Source organism: Lycorma delicatula, chromosome 13 (assembly GCF_047948215.1).
Source record: "Lycorma delicatula isolate Av1 chromosome 13, ASM4794821v1, whole genome shotgun sequence".
Classification (NCBI taxonomy): domain Eukaryota; kingdom Metazoa; phylum Arthropoda; class Insecta; order Hemiptera; family Fulgoridae; genus Lycorma; species Lycorma delicatula.
In genome coordinates, this window is record NC_134467.1 from 8,093,568 (window position 1) to 8,112,171 (window position 18,604).

The following is an 18,604-nucleotide window of genomic DNA, read 5'->3' on the forward strand; positions in this document are numbered from 1 at the left end:
CTTTACTTTTTTATGCATATATTACTTATTTGTATACATTCGGGGTCGATCAATCTGAAAATTGTCCGGAGTGCGAGGTGGAAGAGACCCCCCAACGTGTTTTCTTTTTGTGTACGCGATTCGCCATAGAGCGTAGAGAGATGCTCGGCAACCTGAGACGTGAGCGCATGTTTCGCCCTACGAGTCCTATTAGAAGGTGAGGCGCAGTGGAAGACTGCGGAAAGATTCGTGAGGACGGTCCAATTATATGAGCAGTCCCGCAGAGGAGAATGGCGTCGTCGGGCGCGGGGGCGGACAGGTCCTCGGCCGAGTGCCTAGGGGGTCCCCCTTTTGTGTGGGGGTTGCCTGTGTGCGATGAGGCCGAAGACACTCTGCTCGTGCGTCTGATGGCGGCTACTGGTAAGCGGTGTGACTATTTAAGATTTCTATCTTGATGGCTGTGCGGGTGTGTAACGCGTGGGTGTTGTGTATGTTAGTAGCGTGTCCTGTTTTCTGTAGGTTCTTGTTGTCGGCGTATGAATTTGACGCGCTGTATGTGTTGCTTCCAGTAGTGTTGTTTGTGTGGTGTGTGACACTGTTGGGTCGTTATGACTGTGTGTAGGTGGTTCCCCCTTCTTCTGATGAAATGTTTTTATAAGCAGTTACAGAAAGAGGAAAGCCAGGGTGGAGGTTTAGTCGGTAGTGCGCAGGTATACACTGGCGGAACCTGTTAGCGAGCCCGACACTGCTTAGACGCCCGTAAATGGGGTTCCTCCACCTATTTAACAAAAAAAAACAAAGTCGATGACCTGGCAGGCCATTCTACGGCTCCTTTTCAACTTATCCAGCGATTTTGGAATTGTTTATTTAAAATTTTCCGCGCCCTTAGATGATAACGAGGTGGTGGTGCCACGTCTTTCTGAAACCGTACGTTGTTATTTAATTTTTGTCCGACACTTTCCCGGATATTTGGTAAAATCCTATCGGCTAACAAGTTGCAGTAAAGCATCTACTGTAAGATTTTCCTCTAGAATAAAAGGCCCTACAACGCAATGGCCGACGATTCCTGCCCAAACGTTCACTTTCTGAGGATCCTGTTTACGAGCTTCCGACATCGATGTGGGATTATTATCGTTCCAGTATCGATAGTTTTGCTTACTCACACGGCCGTTTAACATAGAAGTCGCTTCATCGGTAAATATTATTGGATTAGACAAATTTTGCGTCTACGTCTAATTTTTGCATTGTAATATCACAATATTCAAAATGGCGGTCAAAATCATCTTCCAAAAGTTCTTGGACCGGTGTAGCTTATAAGGGTAAAATTAATTCGTTTTAAAATTTTTTTGAACCGAAAAATAACTGACGTCATGTCGGACATCGGCTTTCCGAATCGACGAACGAGGGTCTTTGCGGTACATCTAATGACTTTGTATCGGTTGTGACAGTTCTCGGTGAACCGGTGCGAGGACGATGCTTTACAGTACCGGTTTCCTCAAATCGCCATATTGTAACGATCTCAGTCGATTCTCCGTTTGGACATCTACTATTGAATAAATCTTATACCTCTTGTAAAGGCCGAACTCTGTTACCGCATCCGAACATCAGAGTTATTCAATTAAAGAAGTCATTTTTATTTGAAGATTTCATATTTAATAAAACTAAATAAACGAACGACGAAATTGATAATGAAACTTTCACCAAAAAACAAATTTGAACCGCTAGGCCTACAACTTAATCTTTACTAGCACTATCAAATTTTACCGCTACAAGTATGTTGAAATAAAAAGCTGAAATTAGGAGTTAATAAGTCGCATTGTTTCAACGTAATACAAACTGCATTGTTGCAGATTAACAGCTGATTTATTCATTTAACTTGCGTTATGAATGTAAAATGTAATAAAATTGTTTTTTCCTCGTTTTATTGTTAACGATTTTTCCGTCATTGCAATTCTGAGTGCTTTTAACTCGATAACAAAGGCATTAACAGGAAAATAGGTTTCATCATTGTTTTTCTTGTAAAATTTTAAATCGAAATCACGTGTCCACTTTTATATTTAAAAAAATTAAATTTGATTTAATATGGCGGATAAAAATTAAAACCCCACCGTGTTGCAGATTTTCTTTTTTATTATGTAGAACCCCATTTATTTCTATCTCCAAATACGTCTCGGATATATAGTATAAATATTTAGCGGTGAAAGTTCGGGCAGCCATGTAGAAATTGCGAAGAGGTGGGGAGGCCGAGGTATTTGGGATGCGGTTTCGAGCCGGGCCGGAACGGTGATCGCAATGCACCGGATCTAAATTTCGTTCGGTTTCCCATCTCCTGCCTGCAGAAGAGGCTGCAGAGCTTCCAACCGATGGAATGCACGGCAGCTGGAATGGCACAACACGACTAAGGAAAGATCCTTGTATAAATTTATACAGGATCTGGGAGGACGGTATGCCTCGAGTTCATTTTTAAGGGCGACGGGTGCCCAGGTTCTCACCAACCATGTCGATTTAAACCGATATCTATTTCGGTTCCGCCTGGCAGCTGATGAGCTATGCGTCTGCGGGGAGGTCCAGTCAAATGAGCACCTGAAGTTTGACTACCCTGCTCTTGGGAGGGGCCAGAGACCGGGTCACCCTGGAATTTAGAGGTCGGGGGAAAATTGGCTACTCACAAGCGGCGAGTCAATGTGGCGAGAGCCGCATTGTCGGACCGTGTGGGAGTTCCTTGATGCGGCAGCTACGTTCAAACCCACCGGGTTGGTCTAGTGGTGAACGCGTCTTCCCAAATCAGCTGATTTGGAAGTCGAGAGTTCCAGCGTTCAAGTCCTAGTAAAGTCAGTTATTTTTATACGGATTTGAATACTAGATCGTAGATGCCGGTGTTCTTTGGTGGTTGGGTTTCAATTAACCATACATCTCAGGAACGGCCGAACTGAGAATGTACAAGACTACACTTCATTTACACTCATACATATCATCCTCATTCATCCTCTGAAGTATTATCTAAACGGTAGTTACCGGAGGCTAAACAGGAAAAAGAAGGTTGCTACGTTCAACCTACATCGGCAGTTTACCTAAGGGAAAGACTCCTACTGCATTGCTGTGGGAAGTTAACCTAAAGATACGTATGGCTGACTTCCAGCCAGTTAAGGTTTCAAGCGCTTTAATATGGTGGGCAGGTACTTGCCGGCATTCACCACCTAGACGTGGCAGCAAATTGCTGTCTCGGACGAAATAAATTTTAATTTTTGGATGTCATATACATTTTTAGTAGTTGACGGGGTGCGCCTACCCGTTTTAGTAAATGTATGACAACCGAGCGGTTGGGACACGTAAGCCGGTGGTATATGGCACCGCGCTTAGTCCGTTCACGCTGTTAGGTAAGCTCTAGGAGCTACTTAGAATGCCGGTCGCTAAACTGTTCGATGCTCAGTAGACGTTTCTGGCACAGGCATTTTGGTCGTATGCTTTAGAGCGATCGAATGAGGTGATTGCGGGAGAAATGCCAAACAAACCAATATTGTATAAAGCTGTTTCCATACTTAAATATCACCCGGTATATTTATATATATATCATGGGAAAGAACTTTATGACCACTCTGTAGAAAACTGCACTGGATATCTGAAGATTTCCGGAATATTATACAAAATCAATATTTAATAAAATTATGATTTAGTAAATTTTAAATTACAGATGAATTTATGAAGATAATCAATCAGTTTTGATAAAATATCAGAAAAAAGATTTGTGGACAGTTATTTAATTTTATTAACTAAAATATTTACAGAGAATTAAATTTGTTAAAAAAAGAAAAAAAGATAACATAACACGTAATTAATTTTTTTAGGACACGGTAAGTAGTTTTTCAGAAAAATGTGTTAGTTTAGGATCGAAAAGAAAGTAATTGAAAACTGCATTAAACAACTCCAACGGTTGAAGATTAAATATATATATAATAAAAAGTAAACAAATATGGAATCGTGTAATTATGTGTAATAATATAAAATATAAATATATGTAATCTTGTACGAATTTAATGTAAACAATATAAATAGTAATAAAAAAAAAGATGTAAAATACGAAAGAAAATGGAAGAGAGAGTCGTATAGGAATAATGAAATACGATAAAAAGTGAGAGTGTAAGGAAGATAGAACTATATATTAAAACGAGATAAAATATCAAGTGAGAGTCGTCGTTATAAGCTATGTGTTGTGTATGTCAGCCGGTACAGGAGGGGGAAAGTGTTTGTGCTGCACGTGTGTATGTGTATAAGCGAAAACATGTAGTGGTACAATAATATAATAACGGTGGGGGTAAAACAGAGACGCTACTTTCACACAGCTGAGAGACGTCCCTTTGCTTAGTAGTTAAACCGTGGCGCCTTAGATGAAATTTATTTTCATTTCCTACTTAACATTTTTATTGAAATGTTTTGTAAATAAACAATATTTAAATTAAATTTTTTAACAAATAAAGCCGTTTATTTCTTATTATTAATAAATATCTTTATAAAAAAACGGTAACTGTTTAACAGCGTTAATAACCTAAAAACTGTACGATTTTTGTTAAGTTATGAAAATATTTTTTAACGTATTTTATACGTTTTAACGTAAAAGTGTATCTATAATGTGAAATAGTGTTTGTTAATTAGTGTATTTTATTATTATAACAGTGGTTTCTTTTTCTTTTTAATCCGTAAAATAGTGTAAACTGTGTGATTTCTAAATCAAGGAAGTGAATCGGATTATTTAATGTAAGTAATTATAATTTTTTATTATTTTCATTAGCGATTCTATTTAAGGTTATAATTAGATTAAAGTTAACTTTTTATTTTCCGTTTTCATTTAATTTATATTAATAAAACCGTTAAATATGGAAAATGTTTAACGTAAAATTGTCATAATCACTAATAATTATTTAATTATTATTATTATTATTATTGTAGTTTTAAAAGTAACATAAAATGCATGACTGTTCGTCCATCTTAACGGTTATATCACTACAAATTGTATTTTAACTCAGTTACATTAATGTGTTAGTAATGATTGTTTTATATAAGTTGCATCATTTATTAACATCGTTAGCGAGTAAACTGGTGAAGAATTGATCGATTCATAATACATTTTTCAAACACTAACCGGTAATCGAACCCAGGACATTCGGGTCCTGGGTTTTACATTTTTACATTTTCACGTTTATTAGGTAGATTTCGTAACAAAAGCTACCTATTGTAACGGGTACCGTGATTCGATTTCCGGAAAATGTCGACATATCTTTGCGTTTCACATCTCCCAGACACCAAAACCACTGTCAGTTCAAAAGTTTATATATCTCGTACATTTATATAAATATATTTCACTTTCTTAAAGACACGATAACTGCCGTAATTTTGCGCCAATCGCTTTCAAATTGATATATAAAATATAACGACCAAAAATTTCGGTTGAATTCGTTAACGGGCAAAATCGGACCACGGGAGTGGAAATGGGGGGTTTTGAAAAAAAAATATCGCTATAACTTTCTTATTAAGTAAAATATCGAATTCGTTTAAAGTTCCTACTAAGCTTTGGATAAGGGCCTAAAACTTATCTTAGCAAAGTTTTTTGATATCATCGACCATTGATTGGCCCCCGGGGGGGGTGAAAAATGGGGTATCGATTACAAAAAAAATCCATACCTCCCTTAATAGCCACAGTATCAAATCGGTTTACAGCGGATCGTTAGTCCTCTAAACATTACCTAAAACTTTTATCTGAAACAATTTTTGATTCGACCAACCCTTAAGACAAGGGATGATCAAAATGTTGCTGGAATTGCAAGGTGGGGCTTGTCGTATGCTAAACGCGTGAAACTTTTTTTCACAAGCAACCGTTGTCGTATCGAGTCAATTTGAAGTTTTTCTTAACTTTAAGGAGGAAATCTTTTTTATCCCCTACTTAGCACCGGTGAAATCTACCTCCGCCTCCCGCCAAGCGGAAAGGGATTTTGTTTTATTCATAGTTTACTTGTAAAGTTGTTTTAACTATTTATACTTTTTTTTTTATACAACTATTACGATTTATTTGATAAGAGAAAGTATTTTTTCATTTCATCATTATTTTTATTACTTTTATATACTCTCGAATTCTTTTCTGTTTTCTAATACTCTTGCTTACTATATACTTACATATATATATATATATATATATATATATATATTGTACACCGTCTCATTATTTACTTTTAATTTTATTTTAAACAATATATAACAGTTTTTTTATGACTATGGCGCTTGTGTAACATCTGTGATACATATTTAGTTTTTCACTAAAAAAAAAAAAAAACTTTCTCTGAAAGTAACGATTTGTTATTGTGTTTTATAAAACTACATCCTGCAATATCTAGAGTGGAAATGGGTACTAGTTGACTAGAATTTCAGTGCGTTTGGCATGGAAGAGGGCTTTTCTTTTTCAGGATAAATAAAAAAACTACGCGATCAATCGCAACCTAATTTTTATCTATGTTTCTTGGCATAAAGATATTTTCTTCTCGAAAAAATTACAATCAAAAAACAATACATAAATAAATATATATATTTATATACTTTAGTAGTGGTGATTTGCCGGTTGAAGCGGAAACTTTAATGGATTGTGAACTGTGAGTGGATCTATCATTACGTGAGCTGGGTTTTAACTACCTGATTTTGAATATGTATAAACCAATTCTAGAGTTTTTAAATTCCGACTTTAAAGGGTTAAAACTGATTTTTGAATTTTTTTTGTAACCCTGTTATTTTTTAATTTCTTGGTCGCAAATGAAAAACCAAGCTGATTTTTGGCGAATGTAATCTTCATATGTCAGAAACCGGTTTGTAGATTTTTGAAATTCGACCTTGAAACGAGATGAAAAAAGTTAAAAAATTTTGAACGGTGATTGTAAGTTTCAGTAGATTTGTCTACTCTTCAGATAAATATTTAAATTTTTGTTTTTTCTTAATTTTGATTTTTTACCGGGCGTGAAGGTATAGTCTACGGCGCTGCGGCTCAACCGACACATCGTTATTATTTATTTATTGAGGTTCTCCCACCACGGGCTATTCCAGTAGTCCTCCACCCCTGCGGTTTCCAAAATTAAGCGTTTACTTGCAGTTCTCAAAAGCCCTCGACATCACTTCATATAGCAATTATATCCATCATGATGGCAATAATGTTCATCCCCTCAGCCTTCCTCAGACCACCTCCGGCTTCTTTGGGATTCTCGACGCGACACGAAAATGTCGTACCGGTCGCCGGTCTGCGTTTATAGCCATTCATTGGGCATACCTCGGCCTATAACAACCCCGGTAGCCGACTCCTCAGCCTTCCCCGGACTACCTCCAATCAACGCAGCCGCTGCCACCGTTACTGTATGTGTGACTGGCTACAACTGCCTCCGGTCACTTGATTAATAAACATAAAATAAAAAGATTGATCGCCACAGGAAACGCAAGTAACCATATAGGACGGGCGAAACTGCGATGGGGAGCTGGTAATACATAATTTAGTAAAATAGTTAAAGGTTTTTTTTTTTGTCTTCAGTCATTTGACTGGTTTGATGCAGCTCTCCAAGATTCCCTATCTAGTGCTAGTCGTTTCATTTCAGTATACCCTCTACATCCTACATCCCTAACAATTTGTTTTACATATTCCAAACGTGGCCTGCCTACACAATTTTTCCCTTCTACCTGTCCTTGCAATATTAAAGCGACTATTCCAGGATGCCTTAGTATGTGGCCTATAAGTCTGTCTCTTCTTTTAACTATATTTTTCCAAACGCTTCTTTCTTCATCTATTTGTCGCAATACCTCTTCATTTGTCCCTTTATCGACCCGTCTGATTTTTAACATTCTCCTATAGCACCGCGTTTCAAAAGCTTCTAATCTTTTCTTCTCAGATACTCCGATCGTCCAAGTTTCACTTCCACATAAAGCGACGCTCCAAACATACACTTTCAAAAATCTTTTCCTGACATTTAAATTAATTTTTGATGTAAACAAATTATATTTCTTACTGAAGGCTCGTTTAGCTTGTGCTATTCGGCATTTTATATCGCTCCTGCTTCGTCCATCTTTAGTAATTCTACTTCCCAAATAACAAAATTCTTCTACCTCCGTAATCTTTTCTCCTCCTATTTTCACATTCAGCGGTCTTTGTTATTTCTACTACATTTCATTACTTTTGTTTTCTTCTTGTTTATTTTCATGTTAAAATAACAAGTTAAAGGTATCATTTTTAATATTTAAAATTTTAATAAATCTTTTCCATAACAATTTAAAATACATTTTTACTATTTGATTTAACTAATAATTGTCTTCCGATGAATTTTAAAGGAAAAATTTTGTTATAATGAATGACATTTGTATTTTACCGATGAATTTGAATATTAAGAATTCTCTTTATAATAACAATTTTTGGGTTGTGTTGCTTTATTCTAATCGTTTATCTATTAACCTATCGAATTTCTTGTTTCACCTACAATTTAAAAAAAAAAGTTAAAATTAAACAAAGCTAATTTTTTTAATTTATTTTTAACTTAACCTTGCCGGCCTCTGTGGCGCGAGTGGTAGCGTCACGACCTTTCATCAGGAGGTTTTCCGGGTTCGAATCCCGGTCAGCTATGGAATTTTTCCACACGCTACAAATCATTCATTTCATCCTCTGAAACAATACCTAATGGTGAACCCCGGAGGTTAAACAAAAAAAAAAATTCAAAAAAGTACCCTATTTACTTTCCTGATTATTATTTTTTTAATTTTCGTAGATAAGTTGGAAATTTATAAACCAACGGTTTTTTTTTAAAATTAACTAAAATTAATTATTGTTTAAAATACCTCAAACGTCTGTTTACTGTAAAGGATCATTTAAACCTTGTTTCAAGGTTAAAGAATGAAATTTGATTATCTAAACTATTATTTTTAGTTTAGCGAAGCGGATCTAATATTTTCACTTATTTCAGTGTAATGTATAATTCTTTTTAATATAGTAAATAGTTAACTGAATTAATGGTCGTTTTCATTTTTTATCTATATTTGTCCGATTTCAGCCTCAACGTATGAGTTTTACATACACCCTATATTCACAATGTATCGGGTGTTAACTTTAACACCTGTTATAGAGTGTTAAGAAAGTATTGAAACTTTTAAATAACAATTAAAAAATAGAAATTGAAGTTTAGAAAAAGCTCTAATTCTAAAAATCGATCTATTTTTCAGTATGATATTACTCCAAGCCCCCAGAGAGGTCTCTAATGGAGCGGTGGTAACGAAAAAATGTTAAATGTAAGATAGGGCATCATTTTAAAGAGAATTGAAAAAAAAAAAAAAATTTCAACTTTTCAGGTACAACCCTATTCAAAATGGCGGAAATTTAATGTTAACTTCTTTAGTATGATGATCGTGTCAAAAATGGGGTATCGGGTGTATTTTGCAAATATTTACATTTTAGGGTCCAGCTCGTTCATCTAAACCAAAAACACATACACATATATGTGTATATATATATATATATATATATATATATATATATATATATATATATATATGTGTGTGTGAGTGTGTTGCACTGCTTTTGGCCTTATATCTCAGGATTGGCCGAAACTATTTTCTTCAAATAATTTTACATGTACGAGATTTGTTCAGAAAATAACCGATCTTTATTTTTTTATCTTTATTATTAATTTTTCAAATTATTGTTCCTTGTCCCCTTCAAAGTACTCTCCTCCCGTACTCACACACTTTCTCCAACGGTATTTCCACTTCGCGAAGCGTTCCTGGATAGTTTCACTTGAAATGGCCTTTCAAATGACGAATTTGGTTTAATGTCATCAATAGGCGACCTTTGATCGCCGATTTTTATTTCGAAAATAAGAAAAAAATCGCAAGGAGCCAGGTCTGGCGAGTAGGGAGACTGAGAAAGAACAGCTTCTGATTTTTGTTACAAAACTGACGAATTGACAAAGCTGAGTGTGCGGGCGTATTTCCCTGGTGAAGGAATCATTAGCTGTCTCGTCACAACTCCGGTCTCTTTTTGCGGATTTTTTCATATAGCCGTTATAAGATGCCTTCATAGTACGCACAGTTCATTGTTTTACCTCGAGGAAAGAATTCAAAATGCACAATTCCATTAAAATTGAAATAAACAGAGAGCATAACTTTGACGTCGGATCGAGACTAACCTGCTTTCTTGGAGCGTGGAGATCCTTTGCCGATCTACTGTGACGATTGAACCTTTGTCTGGACGTTGTAGCCGAAAACCCGGCTTTCGTCTTTCGTTATGATTCTTTCGGCTACTTCAAGAAGTCGCCGACAAACGTCCACTCTGTGGTTCTTCTGCTGTTCTGTCATCAAACGAGGAACAAACTTTGCTGCAACTCAATACGTGTTCAGTTTCTCAATCAAAATGTTACGGCATTTTGCGATCGAGATTCTAACCTCTTCTGCAAGTTCTGTAATAGTCGATCGGCGATTTGTACGCACAGATGGTTGATTCTCTGAACGCGAGTGTCATCGGTTGAAGTCGAAGGCCTTCCTGGTCGAGGGTCATCTTCGATCGAATGACCGTCGCTGTTGAACGGTGAAAACTATTCGTAACATTGCGTACGATCCAGAACATCATCTCCGTAAGCTTGTTTCAGAAATTGAATCGTTTCTGTGAAAGTTTTTCCCGGTTTCACGCAAAATTTTACGTTGTATCGTTTCTCCCGAAAATCACACATTACAAAAATCGTTTATCCTTAAACACGTTTCATTCAAATAACAATAACACGAAAACTAAAGGAGATATCAACAATCCAAGAACATGCAGTAAAAGAGGAGGTTGTGTGGAACACAGTACTGCCAATCGCACAACACTAAATATCTCTGTTGGCGCGTAATTATAAACGGGATAAGAAGACCTGTAAACGGATCGGAGAACAGTACAAGATATTATCGTGAAAGTTAAAACACATCAAACTGGCGGTGGTCATGTCTATAGTAGCAAGAAGGACTGATGGTAGATCGACTAAATTACCACTTAAATGGATATCGTTCGATGTTAAACGGCCATGAAAAAGACCAAAGGCTCATTTCACTGATGATATCGAATACAACGGACTGAATTGGCAGAAGATCACAGTGTTAGTTTGAAAAATGCTGAAGAGGCCTTCATCTTGCAATGGATCGATAACTGAAATGATGATGTAAATATAGACACACACACAGAGAGAGAGAGAGAGAGAGAGAGAGTGAGTGAGTGAGGAGGTGAAAGTTTTAAATTTCTCATTTGTTAGAAGCAGAACCAAATATAGAACGTATTTTAATTACTACGACTATATTAGATAAGGATAGTATTGAATCATATTAGTTCATTATGACCCATTCATAAGAGAGTATACCGATGAACAAAGTACTCTATTGTCATGGATATTAACATCCAATTACAATTACCTATTCGGTTATATCTAATTTTTCTTTTCTTCTTAAGATTATTATTATGATGTCGTGAACAAATAATTTTTATTTTAGATAGTCTCACATGTACCGTGAACAGAAAAGCGGCTTGGACTATTGTAGATGTGCAAAGCAGTAATAAACTTTAAAATATGCACTTAACTATCAGGAACTTACAAATATGGAACATCAAAATTAACATACAGTCTATAGTACACTTTGATACATTGTTAATTTTTTTTGTCTTCAGTCAATTGACTGGTTTGATGCAGATCTCCATGATTCCCTCTCTAATGCCAGTCGTTTCATTTCGGTATACCTCCTACATTCTACATCGCTAATAATTTGTTTTACGTATTCTAAACGTCGCCTTTCTTTTCTTGTTTAGCCTCCGGAAATTACCGTTCAGGTGTCACTTTAGAGGATGAATGAGAATGATGTGTGTGAACGAAAATGAAGTTTAGTCTTGTGTACAGTTTCAGGTCGACCATTCCTGAGATGTATGGTTAATTAAAACCCAAGCACCAAAGAACACCGGTATCCACGATCTAGTATTCAAATCCGTAAAAATAACTGCCTTTACTAACACTTGAACCCTGGAACTCTCGACTTACAAATCAGCTGATTTGGGAAGACGCGTCACCAGTAGACCAACGCGGTGGGTTTTCCAAACGATGGTTGCCTGCACAATTTTTCCCTTCTACCTGTCCCACTAATATTAAATCGACTATTCCAGGATGCCTTAATATGTGACCTGTAAGTCTGTCTATTCTTTTAACTAGTTGCCCATTTCCCGCCTGCGGAAGAGGCTTTGGAGCCTCGCGATGGAGGCATGGCAGCTTGAATGGCACACCACGACTAAGGGAAGATCCTTGTATAGGTTTATACAGGATCTGGGGGGATGGTATGCCTCGAATTCATTTTTAAGGAAAACGGGTGCCCAAGTGCTCACCAACCATGTGGATTTGAAGCAATATCTGTTTCGGTTTCGCCTAGCGGCTGAGTTGTGTGTCTGCGGGGAGGTCCAGTCGAACGAGCATATGATATTCGACTGCCCTGCTCTTGGTGGGGGGGGGGGGCAGAGACCGGGCCACCCTGGAACTTAGAGGTCAGGGAGAAAACTGGCCGCTCATAAACGGCGAGTCAATGTGGCGTGAGCCGCATTGTCGGACCGTGTGGGAGTTCCTCGATGAGGTTGCGAAGTTCAACCGTCATCGCTAGAGTTTTTTTAAAATTAATCTCGGTTATACTGATTCCTATAGTCCCGCTGTGAGAAGTTTTTCCTGAGATAATGGCTGGCCACCAGCCAGATACAAGCTCCAAGCGCTTTGAATGGTGGACATGCACTAGCTGGCATACAGCGACCGAGGCGTGACAGCCTAAATTGCTGTCTTTTATTTTATTAATTTTAATGACTTTTAGTAATTAGTAACAAGGGGTGCGCCTCCCCGATCTAGATTTATTTTGACAAGTGAGCGGTTGGGACACATAAGCGGGTGGTGAATAGCACCCTGCTTAATCCGCTTACGCTGATAGGTAGCTCACTAGGCGCGTTTAGGTAACGAGGTCGCTAAACTGTTTTAGAGGCAGGCACAATAGCCGTATCTTGGCACTGACATTTGGTCTATACTCTAGGACGACCGAATGGGGTGGTGGCGGGAGAAATGCCAGTTAACCAGTATTTTTTTAACTATATTTTTCCAAAAGCTTCTTTCTTCATCGATTCGCCGCAACACCTCTACGTTCGTCACTTTATCAACCCGTCTGAGTTTTAACATTCTCCTATAGCACCGCATTTCAAAAGCTTCTAATTTTTTCTTCTCAGGTACTCCGATCGTCCAAGTTTCATTTCCATATAAAGCTACGCTCCAAACATATATTTTCTAAAATATTTTCCTGACGTTTAAATCAATTTTTTGATGTAAGCAAATTATATTTCTGACTGAAGGCTCGTTTCACCTGTGTTATTCGGCATTTTATATCGCTCCTGCTTCGTCCATCTTTAGCAACTCTATTTCCCAAATAACAAAATTTTTCTACCGATGTAATCGTTTCTCTTCCTTTTTTTATATTCAGCGGTCCATCTTCATTATTTCTACTTCATTTCATTACTGTCGTTTTGTTCTTGTTTATTTTCATGCGGTAGTTCTTGCGTAGGACTTCATCCGTGCCATTCATTGTTTCTTCTAAATCTTTGATTAACAGTGTTAATAAAATATTATAAAAGCGAAAATGAAATATAATTAACGAATAATAAACTTGTCTAAAAAAAAATAACATATATATACTAACCCGCCGGATTTGTCTACCGGTTAAAGTTGTCATCGTAAAACCAGCAGATTTTCGAAGTCGAGAGTCCTTGTAAAGGCAGTCGCTCTTATACGGATTTGAATGCTAGACTGTGGACACCGGTGTTCTTTGGCGGTCGGGTTTCAATTAACTACGCGCCTCAGGAGCGGCCGGCCTGAGTCCATTCAAGACTACACATTACCGCATTACCGGTACGTCTACACTTATACGCCAGACTGAGCACAAATGTGTCGGCATCTCTGCAGAGTACTGTTGACATCATGCATGTCACTGTGCTATTACTCTATAACCTGATATACATAAAACAAATTAAATAAATAAAACTTAAAGAATTATCTTGGGAAGGCTTATTAGAGTACGCTTTTGTACGGATGTGAAAAATGGGATCGATCTTTCCAGGAGAGCGGTACCGTCTCAGCCTTTCATCCGGAGGTCCTGAGTTCGAATCCCGGTCAGACATCGCACTTTTATACGCTATAAATTTCCGCTTTCATTTCTAATAGGGCAAAATGATAAAGCAGTTGATGCCGACGTCTAACAAAAAAAATTTGATGTGGACCGCACATGCCTTCCTTGTACGCCTACTAAATTACATTTACACATGTATTTAAAATGAAAAGAACATACAGTTTTATTTCATTAAAAATTTATGATATTTTTTCTTTTGTTTTGCTATTGAATTATTATTCAACGTAAATTTTTTTTACAACGATAGGTTTATATTAATAAATCGATATATTTAAATTAAAAAAAAAGTTAAAAAAGGAGATGAAATGTAATTCAAACCGATGTGCCTTCCCCTAAGATTCAAATATTCCATTGATTAAAATTTGATTTGGATATAACTCTGGAACCAATGAAAATAAGTACCGCTTAAGATATCGTTGAAAATCTTTCGATGAGGGCTTAGTACAGTTAAGAAAAAGTCCAAAATCCAAATTGTTTTGGATTTCGGGGTTTTTTTGGACACTTTTGGTTCAGTCGATTGCAATCAAAAGAGGTGCACAACTACATGTTATAAAAGTTTCAAATCCAAAATTTCAACATCTTACGTCTAATCGTTTATGAGTTATGCGAGATATATACGTACACACACATGCATAAATACATACGTACGTACGAAATTGGCCAAAAATATAAATGGATAATATTCAGTCCAAACAAGTACAAGGAAGTAAAAATAATGGCGACTAAGAAAAAGGGGTAAAAACAGGCTGGAGGTATTTAAAATGCGGGGTTGAAGAAGATTAAAAGTGAAAAATAAACAAAACATTTGCGAAGAGCGAGCGAGAATAGAAGCTTAATCGATTAATCGAACGATCAAAGCTTAATCGAACGATCATCATAATTTTTTAAGGAAGCAGAGACGTACGGACCTTACGGTTTCCGTATTTCAAAATTTTAATCAAAGAGTAGGCAATTTTTTTCATACAATTTAATGCCTTTAGATATTACTTTATAATGACCTTTGGCCTTTATGTAAACTCACTTAAAATGGTCGATACGAAGAACGTTTTTCGTTTCTCGACTCAAAGTTATATTCTTAGATGATTCCATTACATAAGGCTTAAAAAACGTTGACGACATAGTTGTAAGTCCTACAACTGTGGGTTGTTTCCGATGCACGGCTTACACACACACACACACACACACACACACACACACACACACACACACACACACACACACACACACACAAATACACACACACACACACACAAATACAGGATGAAGATAATTTTGAAAGTTTATTTGAAAGAAATATTAAATAACGAAATAAAATTAAATAAATTAATATCAAAATTATTACATATATTTATCGTTATTATGGAGCGCATGATTAAGCTTAAAACGCATCAACGATGAAACAAAACTAGTATATACTTAATCAGGATTTTTTTTCATCAACATATATATTTACTCGTGAGAATAAATTAAAGGATTATATAGGTAGATAATTTACATCGACGATACCCATCTGTCATCTGTAAGTAACATTAAGTATACTTAGTATATATATACTTAATGTTACTTAACTTTTATATAAATATTGAAATCGACGAATCAATATTATTACGGCCTCGCGTTTTCATATTTATGTATAATCGTCTTCTTGTTAAACTAATCTAAATTTATAAATGCATTTCTAAGGTTATTAATTTTTCATTAACATGTAAATTAATTTTATTTCTAATAAGAAGCGAAGAAAAAATTGTTGAAATTATGAAAAAAAGAAATAAGTAAAAAAAAAAAAAAAAAAACTAATTCAATCAAATATAAACGGTTATTACGTAATGCAGGAATGTTGCCAACTTAATAAATGTAATTATGTTCTTAGGTAATATTGTAAAATTTTTTACAGCACATACATAAATGTACCATTTTTTTTTTAATAGATTTCCGGCTATTACTTTACCGGTTGTTATAATTTATAACTGATGGAAAGTAGTTTGCTGCTGCTGGTAAAATATGTATATAAAAATACGTATTTTTTTAAAATGTATTTTAAAGTAAATTTAATAAATTTTAGTATAACATTTCTATTATTATTCCAAGTTTTTTTTTAACCTGTAATGGCTTTTATGTTATTGAAATAATTTAATTTTATAATTATGAAGAATTATTATATAGTTTCAAATTGTTTATTTTCCAAAGTTCAGCTGATTTTGCATTTATTTCTCTTTAGTTTGGGGGGTTTTCTTTCCTTGTCTGAGTAATCAGATATCCATGACTTAACCTAGTGTGCGGTATTCGCAAAGGGCAAATAATAATCTCCTCTCGACGGTTATTCGTGCACGAGGAGTTCCATGGTGATATAGTAATTTGAAACTTCTTAGATGATTCCATTACATTAGGCTTAAAAAACGTTGACGACACAGTTGTAAGTCCTACAACTGTGGGTTGTTTCCGATGCACGGCTTACACACACACACACACACACACACACACACACACACACACACACACACACACACACACACACAAACACATACACACACACACACAAATACAGGATGAAGATAATTTTGAAAGTTTATTTGAAAGAAATATTAAATAACGAAATAAAATTAAATAAATTAATATCAAAATTATTACCTATATTTATCGTTATTATGGAGCGCATGATTAAGCTTAAAACGCATACACGATGAAACAAAACTAGTATATACTTAAACACTGTGTCACCGTGGAGTTCCTCATGCTGTAATAGCCGGAGAGAAGAAGTTATTATTTCCCGTTTGCGTATAAGGCATAGTAGGCTTTTTTTTCCACCTACATCCCCGAGCCGGACATTCAATTAAGTGTACTCGACTCGAGGACGTGTCCTTGCGACTCTAAGAGGGCCTCCTCATACACCGGTTATCAACCCGGCACAGCAGGTCAACCCCTTCCGGTTCCGGATTTTTTAATTGTCTGCCTCTAATCTCCGACGGAAGAAACCAGGCCCGGCTATGCCGTTTCCAGACCCCCGCCGGAGACCGGGTGTCGGTCAGCAGTATGTAAACCTCATATACAAACGTTCCCTTACCGCTGCTGGTTCCGAAACACTACGTTTGTATATGAGGTTTTTTTTTCACGAGAGCTGATCGGTCGTGAGCCTGAGGTTTTTCTTACGAGAGGGACCCCCTCTTTCTAGTTAAATTTTCATCACGAAAGCGTGTAATAAGCACAATTCTGTAGTGTAAAATAATAAAAAATAGATAATAGATATACACATATCAATGTGTATCCTTGATAACGTAAACGTTACGTTAAACGTTTAACGTAACGTTTAAACGTTGTATTTAAGGAATATAATATAGTAAATTATAGTGTTTTGTATTGTCAATATGAGCGTATTTTATATGAATTTATTACGACTTTGTGTGACTGTTACATTAACTATAAGCATATATTAGGAATAAAAAAATTTGAATTATAAGCAAAAAGAAAACAATAAAATATTTATGGATGAAGTTATGACATTTTTATTTCTATTTTTTGAACTTTATTTAAAACATTTTACCAAAAATATTTCACGGCATAAGTACTTCAATACTGAACAAAAACCTACTATTATACGTGAAACGAACTCGTGTTTTTTAAAAATTAAAGAATGCTTTATGAAATAATTAAATCTATTTTATGAAATATCAGTAAAAAAGAATTTCTTATAACGAGTACTTTGCGTTTTTCAATTACAATCTAATATGTTAATTTTATTAAGCACGGCCCATCGGTATTAATATGTACCGTATAACTTACTTATATAATAGTAATGTTCAAGCGCTTTCGGATTATTAATCCATCCTCAGGAACAATGACGTGTTATACATTATAATTATTTACTACGCATATCATTAATTATACTAAATTGAATTTACAAAAAAAATTATAACAATCGGTCGTCAAAAGATAAAATAAAGGTAACGTTATCCATCATGTCAATGTGAAGGTGTCAATAACAAGTTATCTAATAACAAATAACATAATATATAGTTTAAAATGTGCAAATTGTGATCTGGAATCATCGAGATGACTTTAGAATCTATGAACGGCATAGATGAAGTCCTACTCAAGAACTATCGCATGAAAATAAACAAGAACAAAACAAGAGTAATAGAAAATAACAAAGATGTAATAGAAATAACAAAGATGGACCGCTGAATGTGAAAATAGGAGGAGAAAAGATTATGGAGGTAGAAGAATTTTGTTATTTGGGACGTAGAATTACTAAAGATGGACGAAGCAGGAGCGATATAAAATGAGGAATAGCACAAGCGAAACGAGCCTTCAGTAAGAAATATAATTTGTTTACATGAAAAATTAATTTAAATGTCAGGGAAATATTTTTAAAAGTGTATGTTTGGAGCGTCGCTTTATATGGAAG

At 35.7% G+C, this 18,604-nt stretch overlaps 1 protein-coding gene across 1 annotated transcript in view; it reads left to right on the forward strand.

Annotated features, from left to right (window-relative positions):
* The first annotated feature begins 4,338 nt into the window (after positions 1-4,338).
* mol (dual oxidase maturation factor 1 mol) overlaps positions 4,339-18,604 on the forward strand; it is a 205,997-nt gene continuing 191,731 nt past the window's right edge. Inside the window, exon 1 of the mRNA XM_075381810.1 lies at positions 4,339-4,731. The gene's annotated coding sequence lies outside the window, so the exon portion shown is untranslated. The remainder of the gene's footprint in view (positions 4,732-18,604) is intronic.